Genomic DNA, 8,122 nt, shown 5'->3' on the forward strand with positions numbered 1-8,122 from the left:
ATCATCACGAGATGGTACAGAGTCTTATTTTAACCAGATCTGGAGAAATATGAAAAGTTGGTGCATCTTGAAAAAGTAGGCAGAGGTTTGCATCTAAATATACCAAATATGTAGAGAGAGAACACATTTATTTGAAGCAGGATTTCTACAAATACAAATGGCATGAATTTGCATAGCTAGTAACTCAATTTTATAGAGCTGTAAGCTGGGGAAAAATGTAACAGAAAAGTTAATGGAAGCATTTAATAAAGGACAATGAGCAAGCACCGTAAATCTAAGCAGGAACAAACATTAGAGAAATGTATGCAGCAGCTCACTCAGTACAGGAAGGATTCCTTAACTGCAGGCTAAGCAGGAACAGACATTAGAGAAATGTATGCAGCAGCTCAGTACAGGAAGGATTCCTTAACTGCAGGACATTTAGCATAATGCTATTATGCATAAAATGGCCCATACACATTCTAACAAATCACCAGAAATTTTATTTTAACTTCCATTGCAAGACAGTTTTGAAAACTTTGGTAGGATTTGCAAGGATTCTGGGAGCCTAACGTAGATGTTTTAGATGCACATGTATCAGGATGGCAGGTGTCTAATTGCCCTTTGTAAGGTAAAACACCAGCAATGAGAAAAGCTCATCTGTGATCTCCACTTATCCATGAAGTGCTCCTTTGTATTTCATTCACGCATGGGGGAGGTCTTTGTTACTCTTCTTGCCTCCTCTGTGCAGAGATGTATTCTGCCTTCCTTGTAGAAGGAGGCAGAGGGACATCTAACCTCAGTTGTACAGAAATCAAGCCCATGTGGTTTCCTAGAAGATGCTTTGCTGACAGCTTTGAAAACTGATCATGGAAGCATAACCCTCCTATGACAATCATTTACAATTTCAGGATGCCTGTGGTATGAGGATGGAGAGCTTGGTCACCAAAAAGCAAGTCCTTTTGCCCATGGACTTCCATAACAAAGCTTTTAAGACCAGAACTTGATTGCAATCCAAGGCAGTTTCCTGTGTTTCCCCTTGGGTCAGAAACACTTGCCCAGAGGAGGGTTTGTACATGGGACCATTTCAGCTGGAAGGATCTTTGCTTGAAGCTGAGGCCCTGCCTGTTGCTTCATAAAGTTTTGGAGGAGACCATTATAGGGTCTTTATAATAAGATGTCCCTGCAGTAAGCTATTTTATTACCTGAGGGCCTAATTCAATTTTTTTATTCATCCTTGAAATGAGTAACACTTCCATTGACATATGCTGTGCTCCTACCTGACTGGAAATTGAACTTGGACTTCTGAGTGTGATCCACAAATAGTAATTGTATACATCAAGAAGGAAGGAAATGTTTGTTACAAAAGTCCACAGTTTGTGCAGTTTCATCTCTCCCTGTGTCTTTATATGTACGCACACATTCATGGACATACACAGACACAAACACACACACCAAGGGAGGAGAAATCTCTTAAGTAACTTTCTGTAGTCATCTACTGAGTGCAGGAAATTCTTTTGATGGTTTTAAATATGTTTCTGAGGTCTAACAATTACCTAGGAAGGTATCTATAGAAGGTATCTATGTCGTGCATTATATAGGTGTTAAACAAAAGAAATACATTTAAGTAAATAGTAGTATAGGACTGCTATAAGAGAACAATAGGTGCTGATGGAAAATCCCTTTCAGATTTTACGAAGGACTTATTTGTCATTATAAGTTATAGCTCTGATAATATTGGAAAGTCCATGTATGTAAATTGCTATTCCTGTATGAAGTCTCATTGACTTCAGAGAAAATCAAAGAAAATAGGTCTGGAGTGACCTCAAGAGGTCACTGAGTCTATCCCTTGCCCCAAACCAGAAGTAACCACACCTAACATAGACAGATTTTGTCTAACCCGCTCTTGAAAATTGCCAGCGGTAGAGGTTCTGTAACCTGTATGGACGATCTGCTCCAGTGCTTAGTAACCCCTATGAGTAGAAAGTTTTTCTCAACATTTATAATAAGTTTCCCTTGCTGTCAGGCAAACCCATCATTTTTTCTTTCCCCACTGCATATGAAAAAGAAGTTATACTTTTCCTTTTTGCAGCTCTTTTTATATCTTCTCTCAGTTTTACCATCCAAAAGCAAACGTACACAGTCATCTCAATCTTTCAACTCAGACCACCATTTTGTTTGGGAAATGGTGAGTATGGCCTTCTTCATTGTCTTCCTCTGGATTTCCTTCAAATGACCTGTCAGGGAGGCCTTGGACTTTTCATGGTGGACTCCCATTGTCTGCTCATGGCCCAACAGAATCGGCACTGAGCTGAGTAGATCAGCTCACCAAATCCAGGTCTTCCCCACAAAAGTCCTGATTTTTATAGAAATGGGTGATTATTATCATCCTTTATGATAATGTCCTGTGCATGTCAGATCATCCTGTGAACCCCCTGGTGGGGGCAGGGGGGAGGGGGAAGAAGGGAAATCAGGTCAAATTAGGATGAGGCCTTTGTTTAAGCAGACATATAAAGGACATTTTGGAGGCATAGTAAGTGCATGTGGTAGTGAGTAGATTTAAATCAGAGTTATCGCTAAAAAAGTGATCCTCCACCTTGTTTCTTCACAACACTGTAATATTTTACACCTAGAAGAAAGTATTGTTATAAGATACATCAAAGGGTTTATTTCAAGCTATAATGAAAGGTACAAAATAAATTATTCTATGAAGGTTAATTAACCACACTCAACATTTTTGGTTTAATCATGGTATCAGTAGAGAATTCTTCTCAGTCAGGTAGATATTGATGATTGTTGCAAATATTTGATGTACTTTAGTAATCTGGGTTAGAGGTACAGATGTGAATAAGCAATTCATTGTTAAATAATATTTTTCAAATTGAAAACTATTTATCTAATATGCAAGACACATCCTGTAATTTCAATATCAATGTACACTTTAGCATTGTTTGGTGATTTTTTTGCTAGTAGTTGCCATATCCTTAAAGGTAATACAGGCTATCTGAATACCTATGGCCAATGATTCAGCACAGTAAGCATGGAGACAATGACTGATACCACTGAAGGACATTTGATCCTGAACACATGTAATTATCCCAAGGTACAACATGGATCTGAACGAGGTTCAAAGCTTATCTGTTTGCTTATGTTACTCTTCAGAACAAGAAATTAAAGGGGATGATTGAAGTATTGATGAGCTGGAAACTTGTTTGTTGATATTATGTCAAACATTTATTTTGTAATGAAGGAGCTGGATTTTCTAGTGATCTAAAATGGTACACCACCATCAAATCTAACCTGGCCACAAGAAATTTGTCCCTGTGTTTTCAAACTGGTCATGTTTTAAAACTGCTAGCTTTTGATTCAGAATATCCCAACTAAAATAGGGCAGTCAGTTCTTCTGAACTCTTTCAACTGAAAGAGTTTCTTTCTTTTCACTGCTCAAGATGAACTTATGTCCTGTCATCACTTTTGGTTCAGTGCTAGGGTTTCAGACAAGCTACACGTCTACTGTGTTAAGCTTTCCTCTTTGGGGAAAGAAAAAAGAGATTTTTAAAGAGAAAATATGCAATGCACTTTTATTCTGGTCATAAAATGAAATGCCAGTGGTTTTTTCGCTTTTCTTTATATGATAAAGAGTGATATGCTAATTTTCTTGCCAAAAGAAGCATTATGTGCAGTAGATTATCCTGTTTTAAAAAATAACATACTTATCACCATTCTGCTTTAGAAGCTGTATGAACATTAAAGCTTTATTATTTCTATTAGCAGAACACAGATAATGCACTTCAGAAAAACAATTAGCCACCAAGTTTGGCTGACAGTTATACAGGTGATTGTAACTGCGTTGTGTGCGTAACAAGTGAATTCAGCTCTTGACAGTGGAGGAATCCATGTGCCCACCCCATGTATTTTCTATAGGGATGTAGGAAAATTGTACGTAAGTGAAATAATTTCTGATTTTACATAAGTCACCAGACATATTTGCAAGTGTATATTATTTAGTGATCCAAACTAAACACACTGGAATGAGACAGCCTTTTTTATGAGACGATCTTTTAATAAAACATCAAAAAACCAAGGCAGCTTTTCATAGTTCTTCAGGTTAATTCATAATCCTTTGGGGAAAAAAAATGATGCTGTGAATCTGTTCTGAATATAAACATCTTCCTTGTAACCAAGGAAGTTGTCTTGGCACATGTAGACAGAAGCCAGTTTGCAAATAAACATACAAGTTGGGAGAAAGATTGGAAGGAGCAAACTGGGTTATGATGTCCAGTTGCTGGTTATCTGAGGTGACCATATTATATGCCTTTCCATAATGTCACTTCCCATAAATTGTTCATAAACCTTGATCTTAAAATCACTGTTTGTTCCCATCCAGTATTTCTATGTGGAAAAGTATTTCAGTACCTCCCTTCTATGATGCATAGAAATTTTTCTCTAGCAGCTAGACTAAATGCAATGCATGCATGTTATTGATATTCCCAGAAATGGCCCCATCAGGACAACTGGGTTTGGCTCCTAAATGATCCTGGCCATGTTGTGTGTGTCTGTCTGGGCTGACAGTAGTGTCATGGCATCATGAACAAACTATCTTTCCACATTGCAAAGGCCAAAAAAGGGTTGACAGTCTGTTTGTTTGTCTGTCTCATACTATTTGTTTGTCTGACATCTGTGCACATATACAGAACTGTCAAGGTTCATGGAGGACAGATATGTATGTATTTCCCATTTTTATTGTGGACCAGTCCCTGCCATAAGCTGCCTCTGACACAAACTATCTCTGAGCAAACAACCCTACTGCTTGCTATTGTTTTAATGGCATGATTTAGCCCTCAAGTATTTATTAAAGAGAAATTTAGGAGTTTAAACAGTAACTGATGCAATATATAAATAACTAAATTCAGCAACAAACTTTATGTTGCTGTAAGAGTTTTAACTTGTGCATTACCTGAATTATACCTTCAAAGTTTCATTGTTCTATCCGTTTGTCTAGTAATTGCCTTTTACCTTGTGAATAGTTGTGAAATGAACATTTTGGGTGCTGAAAGAGGTCTTTGTGTGTATTTTTGTGGTATATCGGCATGCCTGGGTTTTTTTACCCCAAATGTCTGCTCAGTTCTTTTTGTAGTGTTTCTGTATTGCTCTTCGCTATTAGCATTTGAAGATTTTTCAGCATTAACTTTTAAATGGAATCATAGGTCATTTATCTTAGAATGCACACTGAGAAGTAATCAATTGTAGCATCACTTTATTGATGGTGTTTTGAAAGTCTTCCAGAAAAACTCTTTGCCTTGTTCTGTAGTTCATTCTGATTGGATTGATTTATGCTAAAAATATTTCCTTGGGTTCCACAAAAGCTGCATTTTAGTGGTTGGCGTCTTACTATCCTTCATTGGCAGTAATAAAAAAAGGATAATGTTGCTCATAAAATACTACAGCCATTAGCACAATTTAATTATTCAGATAAGTACAATGGAGCCATTAATAAGACACTGTAATGACGTCAAACACCACCCACAAACCAGGAATGTTCAGTTATATTCCCATGCAGATTTAACAGACTGAAGCCTTGTTTGTGATAAGAAAGAAAAATATTGAACACAACAACTGCTTAATTATGAAGCAGAAGTGATTTCAAGTTAAGACAGTCAATCCAATTTGTGAAACAGGGCAACATAGTGAAATATTTTATTCTTCTTGAATTATTTTATATGTAACTTCTACTAATCCCATAGCAGAAAAATTTCCAGAGGCAAGACAGACCTTTATTAGTCTCAGGTTAAGGTTTCCTGCTTTAGAGGATTGAATACCAATGAACTCTAAAAAAAAAGAATTTAAATAATCAATATGCTAAAGCAAATGTATGCAGGATAACTGCAAATGGTTTATTAGAATAACAGTGTTATTGTATTTAAAAACCTAGAGACATCTTTGGGGAGATGAACCTGTGTCAGATGTGAAAAGAAGCAAAATTGTTAAATATTTTCAAGTATTTGATGAAACATCTCATCTGAAACAGGCTTGCTAAATTATTTATTGAAAATCTAATTAGTAAGTGTAGCTTGGAGCTTGGACTTACTCTTTCTGAAGTGACCCATATATATATCATACAACAGGATATCAGAAGAATTCAAAGATTGAAGAAATTGCTAGGAGGTATTAAAGTAGTGATTTCATCTGTCCACGTAATAACAACTGCATAATTTTCCTCTCATTTACATTATGGGGAAAGCAATAAATTTTGTATGTTAAGAGACAAAAAAAATTTGATTTCTCCTGTTCCATGAAAGCTCAGGCTTCTGCAATTCATGAAGGACAAAGCGCCTCCAAGAAACCAATACTAGGCACCACTGACATGATTTCCTCCTCTATTTACCAATGTTTTGACATCAAGTAGTGTTTTTCTGACTATAATTTGTTGGTGGAAGTTTTTCACTTTCTGAAAGCATGAATTCATGCAGACAGATATGGCAATGGATAGCTTTTATTGGTGATGGCCTCGGTCTTCTAAAAGGCACTGTGGTGTGTGCAATGCCAGTAAGGGGGAGAGTAAAACCATTATTAGTCATGATACCTGGAACCATCTACTATTGCTTGATAGAGGATTAGAACTGGGCTTAAAGAAGGTTATTTTCCTCATGAAAATGGGACGTGATAGGTTGCCTTTTCCATTCCCTTTTCTTACTTCCTGGTGAAAAAAGTTTTTATGTGTATGTGCATGTGTATATGTGTGTTTGTGTGTGAGAGAGAGAGACAGGGAGGAAAAAAGTGTAAAAAGTAACAATTAGTTGGAAGAAAGATACTCGCAGAAGTGAGTTCTGGGAAAAAATCTGAAAAAGCTAAAAAAGCCTAAGTAGCCAACTGGAATTTTTTTTTCTGTATTCTGGTGGATGCATCATTTAAGGCATTAATTACCAGTCAGCGAATGAGACAATAGGAAAAGAATAATGGCTGATCATGATTAAAGCATTGAGTCACAGTCAAGCATCATTAACACCGGCAGGTTACTGGTTCAAGAAAATATTGAATTTCCAAGATATCTAGAGAGGCAGTCATATTATTCACAAAAGAGATTTGTTTTTTAGGACTCCTAACATATTAGGAGTTCACATACTATAAAGCTATGTCTTCCCTTAGTAAACTCCACGTTTCACAGTGAATTTTCTTTGAAAAATTAAATGCATATTGAAAGAAAATAAAACCCTCAAATAATCTGAACTGGATTTTTCCCACAGCTATATAGGAAGCCCTTTCACCAGACCAGATTAAAATATTATAAAGAAAGACTCAGCAATTTAAATATTTGCATCTCCCAAAGACTATAAAAACAAGAGTTTTGAATCATGATCTCCATTGGAGCTTTGAGGGGAGATCCAGGCTGGGGACTCAGGTGTCTGTGGTCCCCCAGGGAGACCCGGGGGCCTGGGAACACGCTGCAGCATTTTGAAATCAGGCAGCATCTGCAAGAGGTCATTTCAGAGGGAAGGTAGCTGGGAGTAAGAGCAGTGAATGGCCCTATGTCCCTTGTTTTCACAGCCTGTTTAACACAGGTCTCCTTAGGTGTTAGCATCTCGTAATCCTCAGCATTACTAAATGGGGGGTGGGGTATCTAATGCAGAGTGATTGGAAAGGGAAAATAGTTCCCAGTCCTCCAGCACCTTACCCCTTTTTGTGCTTGCATATAGCTTTTCACAGCCTGTCCTCCCACCGGTCAGGAGAGGAGCAGAGGAAACGTCCATGTTTCTGGAGCCCACACCTGCGCGTGGCTGGATTGAGAAGGGAAGGGAGCATGTGCTACTGCGATACAGAATTACGGAGAGGACGAGACAGCTCCTGCAGCACTTAGAGGAAACATAACTGTGTCAGAATCTAGAAATAGACTTTTCAGGGAGAATATATATACTTTCAAAAGCCAGATTGGAAAAGATTAACAGAGTAAAGATGTGGTCTCTGCATGCTAATGTCAATGGGCTGTGCTACAGACCAGCATTTGTTTTTATTTCTCTGTTGTTAGCTATTGCAGGTGTTCTCTTATGCCTGCATTTTCATATCCTGCCTTTAATATCATTTATCTGTTTTTCTCTCTTTTTTTTTTTTTTTTTATATTAAGCCCTGGAAATGAATTAGTGCCTTT

The sequence above is a fragment of the Aptenodytes forsteri genome, unplaced genomic scaffold, assembly GCF_000699145.1.
Source record: "Aptenodytes forsteri isolate BGI_AS27 unplaced genomic scaffold, ASM69914v1 Scaffold206, whole genome shotgun sequence".
NCBI lineage: Eukaryota > Metazoa > Chordata > Aves > Sphenisciformes > Spheniscidae > Aptenodytes > Aptenodytes forsteri.